This window comes from Lathyrus oleraceus, chromosome 7 (assembly GCF_024323335.1).
Source record: "Lathyrus oleraceus cultivar Zhongwan6 chromosome 7, CAAS_Psat_ZW6_1.0, whole genome shotgun sequence".
In the NCBI taxonomy this organism is placed as follows: Eukaryota; Viridiplantae; Streptophyta; class Magnoliopsida; order Fabales; family Fabaceae; genus Lathyrus; species Lathyrus oleraceus.
The window spans coordinates 115,335,458-115,353,781 of NC_066585.1; positions in this window are offsets into that span (position 1 = coordinate 115,335,458).

Consider the following 18,324-nt stretch of genomic DNA (forward strand, 5'->3'; position numbering starts at 1 on the left):
CCCAAAGGCTAAAGTTCAGAAATCCAAAGGGAAGTCAAAGCCAATGTCTCAACATCGGGGAACTAGGATGAATAATCATCAGAAGAGGAAATACCAGGAGTGGAGGTATCACCACTGTGGTAGGCTTGGTCATATAAAAGCCTTCTGCTACTGGATTCATGGTTTCCCTAACCAAGCCTCGCATGTCAGGCCTAAGCATAAGACATATAAACGCTATGCCCCCATCAAGAAGCAACAATGGTATGCTAGGTTAGCACACACAGCTCTAAGGGCTTCTACCAGAGAAGACTGGTACTTTGACAGTGGATGCTCAAGACATATGACTGGTATGGAAAATCTACTGGTGGATATTCAACCTCACACTACCAGCTATGTGACCTTTGATGATGGTGCCAAAGGAAAAATAAAAGGGGTGGGTAAGTTGGACTGCTCTAGAGTTCCAAAACTGAATAATGTGCTGTTAGTAAAAGGACTAACTGCAAACCTCATCAGCATAAGCCAGCTGTGTGATCAAGGGTTCCATGTTCAGTTTACTAAGGAGCTATGCATTGTGACAAATGGTGACAATCAGGAAGTTATGAGAGGAACCAGGTCCAAAGATAACTGTTATCTGTGAGAACCTAAAGTCTCTAACTTTTCAACAATATGCTCCTCAGCCAAGGAAGAACAGGAGGTGAAGCTGTGGCATAGACGTCTTGGACATCTCCATTTACGGGGAATGAAGAAGATTATATCCAAGGAAGCAGTCAGAGGAATTCCAAAGCTTCTTATTGATGAAGGAAGAGTCTGTGGAGAATGCCAGGTGGGCAAGCAAACCAAGATGTCACATCCGAAGCTGGGACATCCCACAACCTCCAGAGTTCTGGAACTGTTGCACATGGACCTAATGGGACCTATGCAGGTTGAAAGTCTTGGTGGGAAGAGATATGCTTACGTGGTGGTTGATGACCATTCCAGATACACGTGGATAAGCTTCATCAGAGAGAAGTCAGATACATTTAATGTCTTCAAAGACCTGTGCATAAGACTTCAAAGGGAAAAGGACAGTTGTGTGGTCCGGATTAGGAGTGATCATGGTACGGAGTTCAAGAATTCCAAGTTTGATGAGTTTTGCTCGTCTGAAGGAATAAGTCATGAGTTCTCCTCCCCTATAACTCCCCAGCAGAATGGAATAGTTGAAAGAAAAAATAGAACTATTCAAGAATCTGCCAGAGCAATGATTCATGCAAAGAAGCTCCCCATGCACATTTGGGCTGAAGCAATGAATACCGCGTGTTATGTTCACAACAGAGTCACCTTGAGAAAAGGAACCTCCTCCACTCTGTATGAAATATGGAAAGGCAGAAAACCCACTGTGAAGTACTTTCATATCTTTGGAAGTAAATGCTACATTCTCTCAGATCGTGAACAGAGAAGGAAGCTGGATCCCAAAAGTGATGAGGGTATATTTCTGGGATACTCCACAAACAGCAGAGCCTACAGAGTGTTCAACTACAGGACCAATGTCCTGATGGAATCTATAAATGTTATTATGGACGATAAAGAGGAAGGAATCGATGTCATTGAGGATGTTGAAACATTCCTTGACAGTTCGACTGACATTCCAGTCAAGTCTGAAGAAGTACAGGAACCTCCTCCTGAATGTGAAGTAGGTGCAACCACCAAAATGCCATCTATCAGAATTCAGAAAGACCACCCTAAGGATCTTATCATAGGGGATCCTAATAGTGGTGTGACTACCAGGTCACGGGGAATAAGCTCAAATTCCTGCTTTGTATCCAAGGTTGAACCAAAGAATGTGAAAGAAGCCCTGACTGACGAATACTGGATCAATGCCATGCAAGAGGAACTTGAGCAGTTCAAAAGGAATGAAGTATGGGAGCTAGTTCCAAGACCTGAAGGGACCAACATCATTGGTACCAAGTGGATCTACAAAAACAAATCTGATGAGAAAGGAGTAATTACTAGGAATAAAGCAAGACTAGTAGCTCAAGGTTACACTCAAGTGGAAGGGGTTGATTTTGATGAAACGTTTGCTCCTATGGCTAGACTTGAGTCCATCAGATTGCTGTTAGGTGTAGCATGTATTCTGAAGTTTAAACTGTTCCAAATGGATGTGAAGAGCACATTCTTGAATGGATACTTGAATGAAGAAGTCTATGTGGAACTACCCAAAGGGTTTAGTGATCCCAACCAACCCAAGCATGTGTACAAGTTGAGAAAAGCCTTGTATGGGTTGAAACAAGCACCTAGAGCATGGTATGAAAGGTTGACCGAATTTCTGACCTCAAATGGATACAGAAAAGGTGGAATAGATAAAACCTTGTTTGTGAAGGATGAAGAAGGCAAAATCACGATAGCTCAAATCTATGTGGATGATATAGTCTTTGGTGGAATGTCAGAACAAATGGTTCAACAATTTGTACACCAGATGCAGTCTGAGTTTGAAATGAGTCTAGTTGGAGAACTGACCTATTTCCTTGGAATGCAAGTAAACCAAATGGAGGACTCTATGTTTCTCTCCCAAAGCAAGTATGCCAAGAACATAGTTAAGAAGTTTGGTATGGATAATGCTAGGCACAAGAGGACTCCTGCACCTACTCATCTGAAGTTAACCAAAGATGATGGAGGGCCTAGTGTTGATCAATGCTTGTATAGAAGCATGATAGGCAGTTTGCTATACCTAACTGCAAGTAGACCTGACATTTCTTATGCAGTTGGAGTGTGTGCTAGATACCAAGCAGAGCCTAAGGTGAGCCACTTGAATCAAGTCAAAAGGATTCTCAAGTACATCAATGGGACTTGTGACTATGGGATGCTGTACTCACATGGGTCTGAGCCTGTCCTATCTGGGTACTGTGATGCTGACTGGGCTAGGAGTGCTGATGACAGAAAAAGCACATCAGGAGGATGTTTCGTCTTGGGAGACAATCTCATATCTTGGTTCAGCAAGAAGCAGAATTGTGTTTCTCTGTCCACTACAGAGGCTGAATACATAGCTGCTGGAAGCAGCTGTTCCCAGTTGGTTTGGATGAAACAGATGCTCACTGAGTATAATGTCACTCAAAATGTCATGACATTGTTCTGTGATAATCTCAGTGCCATCAATATCTCCAAGAATCCCATCCAACACAGCAGGACCAAACATATTGACAGTAGGCACCACTTCATCAGAGATCTGGTGGAAGATAAGGTGATCACTTTGGAACATGTAGCCACTGAACTTCAACTGGCTGCCATATTTACAAAGGCTCTGGATGCTACTCAGTTTGAAAACTTAAGGGGCAAACTGGGAATATGTCTCTCTGAGACCTTATAGCAACCACTGATGTTTGGGATGTATTATTTAATATCTCTGCCTATTAAACAATTGGTACTATGCTCTGATTGGTCAACATATCATAGCTATGCCATTTGCAACAAGTGTGGCAACAAGAGGGTAAGGAGACATCCTATCGTGAGAAGGTCAATGTACCTGCAAGAATTCAAGGATGCTGTTCATGCAGGAGTGGTTCTGGATGTCAGAAACAAAGTCATGGCATCTGATATGGTGGTACCTACTGTAAAGCAAAAGTGGTTGATTACTTGATCAAAGCTGTGAAGCAAGATCAAGTGGATGCTAACTTGGTTGAAACTGTGAAGTAAAACCAAGTTTGTAACTCTATCATTGTTCTCTGGTTATGTTGTTGGCTTTGGCAACATTTTTGACAAAAAAGGGGAGTAATAACCACCACCCCTGACAAACCGAGTGGGTCTCTGGGTCTCTTCAACAGACTCTCATGACAGATTCCCTCCCCTGCAGCTCTTGTGTGTTGAAGTTTGGATTTAACTTCTGTATGTGTGTTGTTTTGTGAAGTTTTTATTTAACTTCCATGTGTGTGAGTGTGTTGCCACTCTGAGTGTATTAGCTAGGTTTATTTCCTGCTAGGTGTGTGATTCCGCTGCTATGAACTCTGTTATGGGGATCAAAGTGTTTGAGCCAAAAATTTGCCAAAGGGGGAGTTTGTAGGTGTTTAATTGGCTGCATTATATGGTAAAACACTAGCTGGATCCTAATGTCTTGACTGATGTCATGACACACTTGAGTAGTTACTGCAGGATTAGCTAATACAGGATTTATTGAATGTCAAACTGGATGCTGTGACATTCTTACCTGTCAGCAGATACTAAGGAATAGAACAGCTGGTGTTCTGTTAGAACTTAGTATTTATTTCCAGTCTGGTTATCAAGGAAAGACCAGACCTGGCATAAGTCCTACTGACTGAATGTCAAACTGGATGTTATGACATTCATCATTGACAACATATACTGAACATTAGACAGAGTGGTGTTCTACTATACTTCAGCATGTTACTTAGTCTGTTCTTCAAGAGAATAACAGAACTAACTTAAGGCCAAATGTGTAAATGTCAAATTGGACACTTTGACATTTATTAATGTAAGCTGTTACTGTAGTATGGTCATTTTGGTCATGTACAGATGAGCAAAATTGTACAGTCTGTTTTCTGGAAAAACAGACTCAACATATGATCCTTGATGTCAAGTTGAATGTCGTGACATTCATTCCTGATAGCATATGCTATATTGTAGGTTGTTCAGTTTTCTGTTTCAGCTTTTTCTCAGGCTATTCTTCAGGGATTCAACAGCTTAGAGAAAATCCAGGAAATCAACAACCAAGCTACATTTAATGAACCTAACAAATAGCCTATTTGTTAGTAACCTAGATGTTGAATTTATGGGAACTTGCGTGACCTTAAATTCAGGAGAATACAAGTGCAAAAGCCCAGGTACTGCAATATAAAAGGAAGGCGTTCCTTCATTCAGTTTCAGGGATTTTGAGGCGTGAAGATTTAGTGTGTCCATCATACTTCACTGCTGTATTTTTGTGAGTCTTGTATTAGACGTATCTTGTAAGCCAAGCCATTATCAAGTAGATGATTGCTGTGGCATAGGGTGTTCATTGAGTTGTAAGTGTTGTGTCGCTCAAAGCTTTTAAGCGTGAATGCTGTGTATCTTGATTAAAGCTGTAAAGCACAATCAAGAGTTTTTTGAAGTGTGACTTCAAAATTGTCTTTAATATTGATTAAAGGTAGTAATCACTGAGGTGATTGAGGGGGAGTGAGTAGGAACTCTGATCTTAGTGTAAGATTGAAATTGCATTGGGTAGGGATTAAGTGATAAGTTGTAAACGGGTGAGTTTAGCTTTGAATTAATACTACTGATAGTGGATTTCCTCCCTGGCTTGGTAGCCCCCGGATGTAGGTCATGTTGGACTGAAGTGGGTAAACAATTACTTGTGTTATTTACTGCTCTTACGTTTAAGTTCTACATAATTCCTATCTGTGCAGAATTGGATGTCATAACAACCCGTGTGACATCTAAAGTCTGATAACTAGAATTTCAGTGTGGATTCTTTTAAAGATATTTTTGTGTTTCTCATATATGGGTTAGCTTTGTTCCCTAACATTGATGGTTTTGTTAATGTTAATGCCATTAGGATCTTCTTGATTGGAAATCTTGTGCCTACTCTGTTAGGTGATATGTATTTCTCTTTGCCTCAAACGCCTATGTAAGACCCCAATTTTGACCCTAATATCCCTCATGCAATTTCATCATATGCACTAGCATTAGGATCACACATTGGCATCCTCCTTACCCCTCTTTCATTGGGTTTGTTTTGGGAGAGATCACCAAGCACCATGTGATTGTATCATACTTGTATATTATCATTTTTCTAACAAAAATACCAAAAATATGTCTTTGCATTTGTCTAACTCTTTTGTAGGTAGGGCATGATCCCCATTGATCTATCAAGTTCATATCTAGGGTTTAAGACCCTCATGGCTAAGAGCACAACCAAGTATTGATCCATAATGTCTATAAGAATCATATATGAGTCCCAATGATCTTTTCATATTATTTTGATCAATATTTATTCAAGAGTTTGGTGTTCGTTTGCCTTGGAAACCCTAGTTTGTCTATGTATCTTGAGTAACTTTTTCAACAAGCTTCCACCTCAATTGATCAAATTTTTCAAGGGACACTTCAAATTTCATAATATTATACGTATATGATCTACCATGAGCCTAAAAAGTCAAGAGAATTTCAAGTTAGCAAGTTGGTTGATGGTGGTTAGCCAGATGAATTCATCTGATCAAAACTGGGCCCCCCTAGACCCTATCTCCTACAATTTTCATCATATGAAAATGATTCCAAGAGAAACGTTACTCTAAATGGCATTCCAAATAACTTTCATGTTGAGGTCTAGAGCTAATTTTGCTTGGAAAGCCATTTTCTATGTTGAAACATTATAGGTCATTTTGTCTAAACCCTAACTTGAAAGTCAACTTCCCAAGGCCATAACTTTCTCAATTGTTGTGAGATGAAAGATATCCAAGTTGCAGAATCAAATTCAAGATATCTACTTCAACTTTGATGTTTAGTGTGAAAGCTAAATCAACTTTTATGAGCATGTGATATGAGGATACATTATAGGTCATTTTGGACCAATACCATTGAACAAGTGATTTTCCTCAACTTCAAAAATGCATAACTCTCTCATTGTAAATCCAAACAATGTCAAATTGGTGACCATTTTGAAGGTCTTTGAAATAAATACAACTTTTATGAAGACACTTTTCTCATTTGAAACTCACATAAAAAATTAAACAAGGTGGAATATTGAAGTATATGACTTGACACTTAGAAAAAATTTCAACATGTTGAAATTTCCAAACTTCCACCTCAAAATTCACCATGATCCAAGTTCCAAATGGAAAAATGTTCAATATAAGATTTGTTCCTCTTGATCTAAATTTTCTAAAGAGTCCTAATTCATTCATTTTGGATGAGGTTTTCTAGGGTTGCGCATGGTGTTAACATGCCTGCATCAATTGGCAAAATCAAAACTTCAAATGACCATTTCACTTTGCCTTGCCATTCAAGTTTCATTCAGACTTCAGCACAGTTGAATTTAGACCTTAGTGCATTGCTTCATGGGCCTGTACACGCCCATGCAAGCATGAACATGACATTGCCAATTTTGGAAGAAATTTCAAGTGTGCAAATAACACTTCAATTTGCTATAAATAGAGACCCTCTGAGCTCATTTGAGAAGATCCTTGCGCGCCGGCTTTGCCTCCAGTCTTCAAACCCTCATAATTCAAAGGAAAACCTGATGATTTTCACTTGAAAATTGAGTTTGAATCTCAATGTTTGGGGATTCAAAAACTCCAGGATCCAAAGCTTTGTACCAATTCTAAACCACTTCTGCAAGCTATTGGAGCAAGATCAAATGTGAATTGAAGCAAGAGAGACCAAGTTCTGCACGACATTGAAGGTATTTTCCAGATTTTTTTCTTCTCTTCGATTCTCACTCAATTCTCATCAATTCTCTTGAATCTTTGGTTGTCTGAAGTTTGAGGTCAAATTCAAGCAACTCAGTTGACACACCTCAAAATTCAACTCCTCATATTTTTCTATATATTTGGAGTTAGTTAAAATTGAGGTTAGATTCGTGCTCTATGCCATTTTCTCTTTCATATAATGTCCTCTTTTTTTATTTTAGTTATGGTGATGATTGAACCAGTCCGACGAGGTTCGCCTGAGAAGGTGACCGACCTTTAGCTCCGGCAATGAGGTGGCACGGTTCAGAACCATTGATCCATTTCAAATTGTTTTAATCACAAGTGTTGGTTCTGATTACCACTTGTGTGGCGCACTGACTGAGTTCCATCATGGAACGCGCGTTTGTGTCCACTTGATCTGCCACCTCAATTAATGAGGGAGATCAAGTGGTCCACGTTTTGTTGTAATTTCTGATTTTCATTTTATTCCTTTGATTTTCATTAATTTATATTAATTTTAATATTGATCCAAAAAATATGAGAGTTTCACCAAAAAAATTTAAATAAAATCCTCTTTCATATTCTGAATTAAAATTATTTTATGGATCATTATTAATATTTTCATGACTTAATTGATTTTGTGATTATTTTAAATTGTTTAAAAATACTTTTAAGTTTCCAAAAATTCAGAAAAAAAAATTCCAAGGTCCTTTGACCTTGTTTGACCTATGATAAATCTCATGGCCATTTCTTTGGTGTTTTGATGAAGTTTTAGGAATTTGACCAACCATATTTAAATTAATGCATTATTTTTAGTATTTTTATATTGAATAAATGCCAAATAATTGTGTTCATCCATTTTGATTGTTTTTTGTAAGTTTGACTTGTGTTGTTAGGCCTTGGTCAAGGTTGATTTGACTTTACTAGGTTAAGATCATTGGATTTAGGGGATTGATGGAATGTACATTCCATCTCCCAAAATGAATTAATGATCTTAATTTGGTAAAAGTCCTCCTTTGTCCAATTTGAGTTTGATCCACTTCCCCTCCCTCTTCATCTCATTCCCCTTCTTTATGCATTCATGTCATGGTCTTATGATATCTCTATATCCTAAGGCTAGTTGATTGCAAAATCAACATGAGTATGAATGAGATTAGGCCACTACTTTTGCATATTCTTTTTGTGTGTGGTATGTTTCATGAGCATAGTCCATTATACTATGTCTCTAACATGCATTAACACCAAAATTCTATTGCCCGACCTCAAATAGTTGTGACTTTTACATAAGTCCAATTACGATTGCTTAACATAACCATAAATTTTGACACAAAAGGCATAGCATTCTAGTTAGTGAGATTGTAAGTCTCCCCTCTTTCATGGTATTGTATGGAAACTTGGCCTTTTTTACTTCCTTTGGAAGATTTCTTGGTTCAAGGATCCATGCTTGTGATAAGTGGGTTGAGTGTTCTCCAAAGAATGACTTAAACAAAAAGCAAAAGCAATACTAACTTCTAACTTATTAACAACTAACATTTAATTTCAAGTCATTTACTTTAATGTACTTTATTTTTTAAGCCTTATTCATTTGCCATTATTCATACCATCCTAATTGTTTATGTTAATGTCATTTTCACTTTGTCCACTTGGGCCATACTTTGTGATATTTTGCTTGTGTATATTGTGTTTGCTTGTGTAGTATTTGACCATTAATGTACATAACAAGAACAAAAACCCTAATAAAGGTATTGTGTGGAATGTTGGTTTGATATGAGACTATTAGACTTAGAATTTAGGCAACACTCCTTATCCAAAGGACTTGGCCAATACCAACTTTCATCTAACCAAGTGCTTGTGATTTGAAACTTCATCTGATACATCATTGAAGATCCATTTGAGTTCATCTACAACATGATCATTGTGAAGCTGTTATTTTGAACCTATGACTTATGGCATCTTGAAACTCATCTACTACATGGGTAAATTTGAAGAAAGATCATGGAGTCGCTAAGCTTGGATGTGGCTATCTTTATTTGATGCCTTGCTCTTCAAGTTGATATTTTGTGCATTATTTGTTGCTTGATTCTAATGTCCAAGGGAATTTAGGTTTCTATATGACATTCTTGTCTATTGGATTGAAGCCCATTGGTCAGATCTTTTCAACTCTCAACTTTTAATTTTATGCTTAGGATTAGTCTCTCCATCTCCTCCCCATTTCTTTAATTTCAAAATCTCTCCCTCCTTTTAAAAACTTCTTCGCTTGTGCTTGTTTTCTAAACTTAGACCATTTTGCAAGTTAGAAACTTTGGCCTTATGCCATTGCATTTTTAAACTCATTTTCCTAATCAAACTTGTACATATACTTAATTATACTTGACTTAAAATTTTCAAAAGCAAAAAAGATCTAACTCAGTCAAACCATTTTTAGGCCTTTGTGCTTTTCAAACTTAAATTTTGTTAAAAGCAATATATCCACCTTGAGATTTATACCATGAACTACGAGGTTTTGATCCCTCATTTTTATGTTGGTACATAGGCACAAGTCCGAAGGTCTTGTCAAACACAAAAATATAATTAATGAATTCTTTTCTCATCCCTCCATTCTATTTATTTATAAAACATCATTTTGTACAAAAATACATATGCACACAAGAAAGGACTTCCTAGGAGTACCTAGGACACTTTGGGTGCTAACACCTTCCCTCTGTGTAACCAACCCCCTTACCTGTAATCTCTGGCATTTTATTTGTTTTGATTTGAAAACTTCTTATTTTTGGGTTTTGTTTGTACTTTTCGCTTTTCCCTTGGAAACAATAAAAGTCTGGTGGCGACTCTTGTTATTTTATGTCTAGCTTATCCATAGCTTGATGATCATGAATTTACCGCTACATAAATTAAGTGGCGACTCTACTGAGGAGTAGTCTCTAGTGGGTTTAGCCTACTTTTTTATGTGAATATAACTGTATATTTGATGTATGTATATTCGTTTGTATGATATAATCTGCTTGTTGTGCTTGGTGATATTTGAGTGGTGAGATAAGTTCTAACCCGAACTTGAGTGCAATTAAGATAGGAGGATGGTACAGTCATGTTCGACTTGTGTGGAGTAGTCCTTAACAAGTTGGCTTGAGATCCATCTACTCGGTGGAAACCCTTTTGGATTTGGAAATATCACACAAGTATTTGTGGTTAGGAATTACTATCTCTAATTTGGGGTCCGAGAAGCTGAGGACCGTAGAACATTTACCCCCATGGCCTATTTAGGACGTAGTGCGGAGACTGTTCAATTGTAGACTTGATAACAGTTATTACGCGATACTACACTTAGACGAGTTTCTCTTGAGAATATTATGGGTTGATGAGTCAGTCATCCTAACCTGTAATATCCGATAGATGGAATTAAGACTCTGGGAACTTTTTAGAACATGATCTACAGGTTTTATCCTTAGTTTACTCCTTTGGGATGGTTCTTACCCAGACTCCATGCTCGTAACTTACATTAAACCCTTGATTCTTGGTTGATCCAATCAAGTCTTGTCAATATCAATGGAACTTAGGTGTTGATAAGGTGAAAACCATAATCCACCGAAATAGATGATTGATCTTGACAATGACTTGATTCATCCCTTGACCTTTGTTTGTTTGCCTTGTGTGTGATCCCTTATTTGTGATTGTTGCATTCATGCACATCATAACATTCATCACACGGAAATTTCAAGGAACTGAGGCGTTACTTGGAAAATATTTTAGACCATGGATTATGGACGAAGGAACACTAAGAAGTACAATTTCAGATGTCCTGACTTAAAAGAGTTAAGGAAGCTAGCATCTTTTGTATTAGATCCCTTATACTTCAAACAACGTCATGGGAAGCTTTTGTATATCTTGTCTACTGATATGATAGAAGAACTTTTGAGCGTGTTGGTGCAGTTCTATGACCCTCTCTACCGTTGCTTCACTTTCCTGATTATCAACTTGTGCCTACATTGGAGGAGTATGCACATCTCTTCAGGATACCAGTTTCTTAAAAAGTGTCGTTTAGTGGATTGGAAGAGATTCTCAGATCTCATCTTATAGCTGAAGCTCTTCACTTGAAGAAGTCTGAGATAGAGGCTCATTGGGTGAAGAAAGGAGGATTGTTTGGGTTGCCATCTGATTTCGTCATCAAGGAAGCTATTATCTTTTCTCAGGCCGGTAGTAGGGACGCTTTTGAAGCTATCTTTATGTTGCTCATCTATGGATTAGATTTGTTCCCTAACATTAACGGTTTTGTTGTTGTTAACGCCATTAGAATTTTCTTGATTGGGAATCCTGTGCCAATTTTGTTGGGTGATATGTACTTCTCTTTGCATCTAAGGAATTCTAAGGGTGGTAGAACTATTGTCTGTTGCATTCCTTATTTGTACAAGTAGTTTATTTCACACTTGCCTCAGGCACCTACTTTTGTGGAGAACAAATAATGTCTACGGTGGTCTTAGAGACTTATGTCTCTCACTAAGGACGATATAGTTTGGTATGATCCTTCATTGAGCAGTTTGGAGATCATTGATTGTAGTGGTGAATTCTCTAATGTGCCTCTCATTGGTACACAAGAAGGAATTAACTACAACCCTGCTTTGGCTCGTCGTCAACTTGGGTTCCCCTTGAGAGACAAACCTAATAACACTTTGTTAGAAGGTCTTTTCTATCAAGAGGGTAAAGATCCCCAACATTTGAAGCAGAAGATTGTGCATGCTTGGCATAATGTGCATAGGAAAAGAAGATCTGAGCTTGGTCCGCGTAATTGTGTAGCTTTGGAAGCTTACACTCTTTGGGTGAAGAAGAGAGCTATGGAGTTGAAGATGCCTTATCCTTGTGAGAGACCTATGTCTATGTTTGTGGTTGAGCCATTAACTCTCCCTAACCAAGATGTATAGGAGTTGGAAGACGCACTCTCCAAGATGAAGCGAGAGATGGATATGTAGGAAGAGCGGTTCCATGCTTTGAGCAAAAAGCATGAGGAATTGCTGTTTGAGTCTAAGGACAAAGATGCACTATTGAGCTACTTGAAGACCGAGTTACAAAGAGACAGAGAGAGCCGAAGGTTTCATCTTCTAGCATGCCTCGGCCTTCCGTTGCTTGGAAGAAGATTGTCGACCAGCTTGTCCTCGAGAAAACTCAGAAGAAGGCTTATTTTGAGACTGAGATCTGACGCATTCGAAGGAAGTACGTGCCTACAGCCAGATCTTCTGACGTTGTTGATAGGGATCCTTAGGATGACTAGTCTCCTTTTCTCTTGTATTTTTAATTTGGTTCCTGAAATTGTACTCAGTGTAATCCTTCCAATTATATAAATAAAAGAGATTTTTATGGTCATATATATATATATATATATATATATATATATATATATATATATATATATATATATTATATATATATATATATATATATATATATATATATATATATATATATATATATATATATATATTTGCAAATAATATAGTCATTTCCTTGAAAATAAAAATAATCAAACATTGCATTTCATGCATCATTTGCATAAGCAGGTTTCTCTTTCTCTAGATGTCCCATTGGTGTTTCTTCGGTACAATACTCGCGTCAATCACTCCAAAATTATGGAACATCTTGAGCAAGAGAATAGAGATTTGAAAGAGGAGATTGCCTGCCTGACTGCCATGATGGAGTTAGTGCTAGCTGCACAGAGTCAGTCTTCTCCAACACCTGCAACTCCTCCTCCTCAAAGGAGAGTTATTTTAGAGGTAGCTACCTCTATTGTTCCTGCAACTGCTGCTCATTTTGCACCTACCGTGCCTGCCGGATTCCCATGGGAAATGCCTCCGAACTTCATGCCTGAAGGTTTTGCGCCTACATTTTCTTCTACGCCGGCATCTAGCTCGGTCATGTCTGTGCCACCGCCTGTCGTGCATACCTTACCTCGTGTAGAGGACACCATTTATCATTCCGAGCCATCTGAGGGCCCGGATGTATATCAGAAAATGGATGAAATGAAAGATCAATTTCTTGAGCTGCGCAAGGAATTGAAGACCTTGAGAGGTAAGGATCTATTTGGGAAGAGTGCTGCTGAATTGTGTCTAGTGCCGAATGTGAATATTCTAGTGAAATTCAAAGTGTCTGACTTTGAAAAATACAAAGGGAACACATGTCCGCTCAATCATTTGGTGATGTATGCCCGCAAAATGTCTACCCAAACAGACAATGATCAACTGTTGATCCACTACTTTCAAGACAGTCTGACCGGCGCTGCATTAAGATGGTATATGGGGTTGGATAGTGCGAGCATCCGCACTTTCAACGATTTGGGTGAAGCATTTGTAAAGAAGTACAAGTACAATATTGATATGGCTCCCGACCGAGATCAGTTTAGATCACTGTCTCAGAAGGACAAGGAGACATTCAAGGAGTATGCGCAGAGATAGAGAGAGCTCGCTGCTCAGATCAACCCTCCTTTAGAGGAAAATGAGATGACCAAAAAATTTCTGAAGACCCTTAGCTCATTTTATTATGAGAGGATGATCGCCAGTGCCCCTAGTGATTTTACCGAAATGGTAAATATGGGGATGAGGCTAGAAGAAGGTGTCCGAGAAGGACGGTTGTCTAAGGAGGAAGTATCGTCCAACAAGAGATAGAGCAACAGTTTTGGTAAGAAGAAGGATAACGAAGCCAATGCAATTGTTAGTGGGAGGAAGAGGAGGCCTCAAATCAAAAAAAGTCAACCACCTCGTCAACATCATCGTCAGGTGTCTTCGGTCATTCCTATATTTTCAGCAAGTCAATTAGCACTAGTTCAACAACAACAACGTCAACAACAACAACCACAACAACGAACAAACACCTACAACAATAAAAATACCAACAACCATCAACAACAGAATTTTGAAAGGAAGAAGGTCTATTTCGACTCGATTCTTATAACGTATGCAGAGCTCTACCCATCATTGGTTCTCAAGAACCTACTCCAACTAAGAAACCCTCTGCAAATTCCTGAACCACTTCCAGGGTGGTACAAGCCAGAACTCTGATGCGCTTTTCATCAAGGAGCACCTGGACATGACATTGAGAACCGTTATCCACTCAATTATGAAGTTCAAAAGCTGGTTAAGAGTGGAATGGTGTCCTTTGAGGACCGTGCACCAAATGTTAAAGCAAACCCACTGTCTGCCCATGGAAATTCATCTGTCAATATGGTAGACGAATGTCCAGAGGAGTTCAAGGTATTTGATGTACGCTTCATAAGAAGGTCCTTGGTCACGATGCACAAGGATATTTGCTTGGTTAGTGATTGTAAGCATGACCATGATGCTTGTGCTATCTGCAGTGTTAACCCGAGGGATTATATGGTTGTGAAAAGAGACATCCAGCGGTTGATGGATGAGGTTACGATCCAGATTGTTCAATCCCGACACATAGATGACGATGTCAATGTAATTGTTCCCGTGTTAAAGAATCCAGAGAGAGTAGTGATTCAGTATGATAGCAGCAATAGTAACAGTATCAGCCAGAGATCGGTATCGTCGTTGGTTATACGGTTGGCAGGTCCAGTCCCGTACGCATCGGATAAGGATAATCCTTATCAGTATAATGCAACTATGGTGAATGATGGTCAAGAGGTTCCATTACCTACGACCAATTCTGTCGTGAGCATCGTTGATATTACCAAGGTAACCCGCAGTGGTCAAGTGTTTGGGTCGGTGTTCCCAAAAGATGTGAAAGATTCAACAGCTAGTAAGAAGGTGGAAGTGCCTGCAGTAGATTCGGTTAGTGATTCAAAGCGTCAGTCTGGTGAATCCAACAATTTGAAGACTAACGATAATGATGAGTTACTTCGATTGATAAAGAAGAGTGAGTTTAATGTGGTGGAACATGATGTTACGGTGGATCAGTTTGATCATATTGTAGCTAACATCACTTCCTGTAATAATCTCAGCTTCTGTGATGAGGAACTCCCTGAGGAGGGTAGGAATCATAATTTGGCTTTGCATATCTCCATGAATTGCAAAGATGACGCTTTATCCAATTTTCTTGTTGACACCGAATCTTCGTTGAATGTGCTACCGAAGTCAACATTATCAAAGTTGTCATATCAAGGAGCACCTATGAGATATAGTGGTGTAATCGTCAAAGCTTTTGATGGTTCGCGCAAGACATTGATTGGTGAAGTGGACCTTGCGGTGAAGATAGGTCCGAGTGACTTCCAGATTACTTTTCAAGTAATGAATATCCACCCGACCTACAGTGGTCTGTTGGGAATGCCATGGATGCACGAGGCAGGAGTTTTTACCTCCATATTATATCAGAAACTCAAATTTGTCAAGAACGGGAAATTAGTCATTGTTGGCGGGGAGAAGGCGTTGTTGGTTAGTCATCTGTCATCTTTCTCTTATGTTGAAGTTGAGGATGAGATTGGAACTCCGTTCCAAGCCTTATCTATTGCTGTTGAAAAGAGAGTTGGGGCACCTATGTCCTCATTAAAAGTTGCAAGGAAGATTGTTGAAGAAGGCATTATTGATCAATGGGGGCGAGTGGTAGAGGTCTCCGATAACAAGAGTAAGACCGGTCTGGGTTTTCAGCAAGGTTCGTCAGCTATTAGATCAGAGGATATAAAACTCAGCTTATGTAGCAGAGGGTTCATTCATGGCAATGAACAACACATAGTTGTTGTGGTAGAGGATGATGAAGAGGAAGACTGCACCAATTTTGTGACGCATGGAAAGGCTTGCAACAATTGAACTACTGTTGATATTCCTGTTATTATGCATCTATCTAAGTAATTGCTTTTATTTGTTTTAAAAAATCCTTCTCTTATGCCTAAGGGAGAAGTGAGCATTGTTTGGCATTTTCAAATTTGATCATCAATAAAATATAATTCTATTCATCCACATCTATGATATTTTGTTTTTACTTTTTGCTTTATTCTGAAAATGGTAATCACAAAAAACAAAAATAAACAATATAATTGTCCATCTACATAATATTTGGTCACAAATCACTTCTCTAAAATCAAAATATCAAATCGTTATGCAGGTTGGTTTCTAACCCCATTGAATACAATGATCCTTCTCCTTCTCCAAATTTTGAATTCCCTGTGTTTGAGGTTGAGGAGGAAAGTGATGAAGAAGTGAGTGATGAATTGTCTCATCTTCTTGAGCATGAAGGAAAAGACATTCATCCCTTCGAAGAGCAGATTGAGCTAGTCAACTTGGGTTCCAAAGATGATGTGAAGGAAGTCAAGATTGGATCTCAACTGTGTCCAGAGGCTAAGAAGGGGTTGATTGATCTTCTTTGAGAGTATTCAGATGTGTTTGCTTGGTCCTATCAAGACATGCCTAGTTTGGATTCTGAGATAGTGGAGCATAGATTGCCGTTGAAGCCAGAATGCCCGCCAGTCAAGAAGAAGTTGAGAAGAATGCATCCTGATATGGCAGTAAAGATCAAAGAAGAAGTGCAGAAGCAAATCGATGTCGGTTTCCTTGTGACCACTGAATATCCGCAATGGGTGGCCAATATTGTGCCTATGCCAAAGAAAGATGGGAAAGTACGCATGTATGTTGACTATAGAGGTTTGAATAAAGCCAGTCCAAAAGATGATTTCCCTTTGCCACACATTGATATGTTGGTAGACAATACCGTTAAATTCAAAGTCTTTTCGTTTATGGATGGATTTTCCATATATAATCAGATCAAGATGGCACCCGAAGATATGGAGAAGACCACATTCATTACACCTTGGGGAGTATTTTGTTATACAATGATGCCTTTCGGTTTAAAGAATGCTGGTGCAACTTACCAAAGAGCAATGACTACTCTTTTTCATGATATGATGCATAAAGAGATTGAAGTTTATGTCGATGATATGATTGCTAAATCCATTGATGAAAAGCAACATGTTGAGCATTTGTTGAAGCTATTCCAGCGTTTGAGGAAGTATAAACGCCGCTTGAATCCCAATAAGTGTACTTTTGGTGTCTGTTCTAGTAAGTTGTTGGGCTTTATTGTCAGTGAGAAGGGTATTGAAGTTGATACTGCCAAGGTCAAAGCAATACAAGAGATGCCTGCGCCCAAAACTAAGAAGCAAGTCAGAGTTTTTCTCGGCCGCTTGAATTATATCTTAAGATTCATTTCACACATGACTGCCACATATACGCATATATTCAAGCTTCTTCGGAAAGATCAGTCTTGTGATTGGACCGAAGATTTCCAGAAAGCTTTTGAAAGTATCAAAGAATATCTGCTTGAACCACCGATTTTGTCTCCGCCTATTGAAGGAAGACCATTGATCATGTATTTGACTATGCTTGAAGATAGTATGGGTTGTGTTTTAGGTCAGCAAGATGAGACTGGAAAGAAATAATATGCTATTTACTACCTCAGTAAGAAGTTCACCGACTGTGAGACTCGGTTTTCTATGCTAGAGAAGATTTGTTGCGCATTGGCTTGGGCTGCTAAGCGTCTGCGTCAGTACATGTTAAATCATACCACTTGGTTGATATTCAAAATGGATCCAATCAAGTATATATTTGAGAAGCCTGATTTAACTGGGAGGATTTCCCGTTGGCAGATGTTGTTGTCAGAGTATGATATCAAATACCAATATCAGAAAGCGATCAAAGGTAGTGTCTTGGCTGACCACTTAGCTCACCAACCAATTGAAGATTACCAGTCAGTGCAGTATGATTTTCCTGATGAAGAGATTTTGTACTTGAAAATGAAAGATTGTGATGAACCATTGCTTGAAGAAGGGCCAGAACCTGGTTCCCGTTGGGGTATGGTATTTGATGGAGCGGTTAATCAGTACGGTAATGGCATTGGGGCAGTGATTATTACTCCTCAAGGCACACATTTTCCATTTATAGCTAGATTGACTTTCAAGTGTACAAACAATATGGCTGAATATGAAGCTTGCATTATGGGGCTCGAAGAGGCCATTGATCTCAGAATCAAGTATTTGGATGTCTATGGA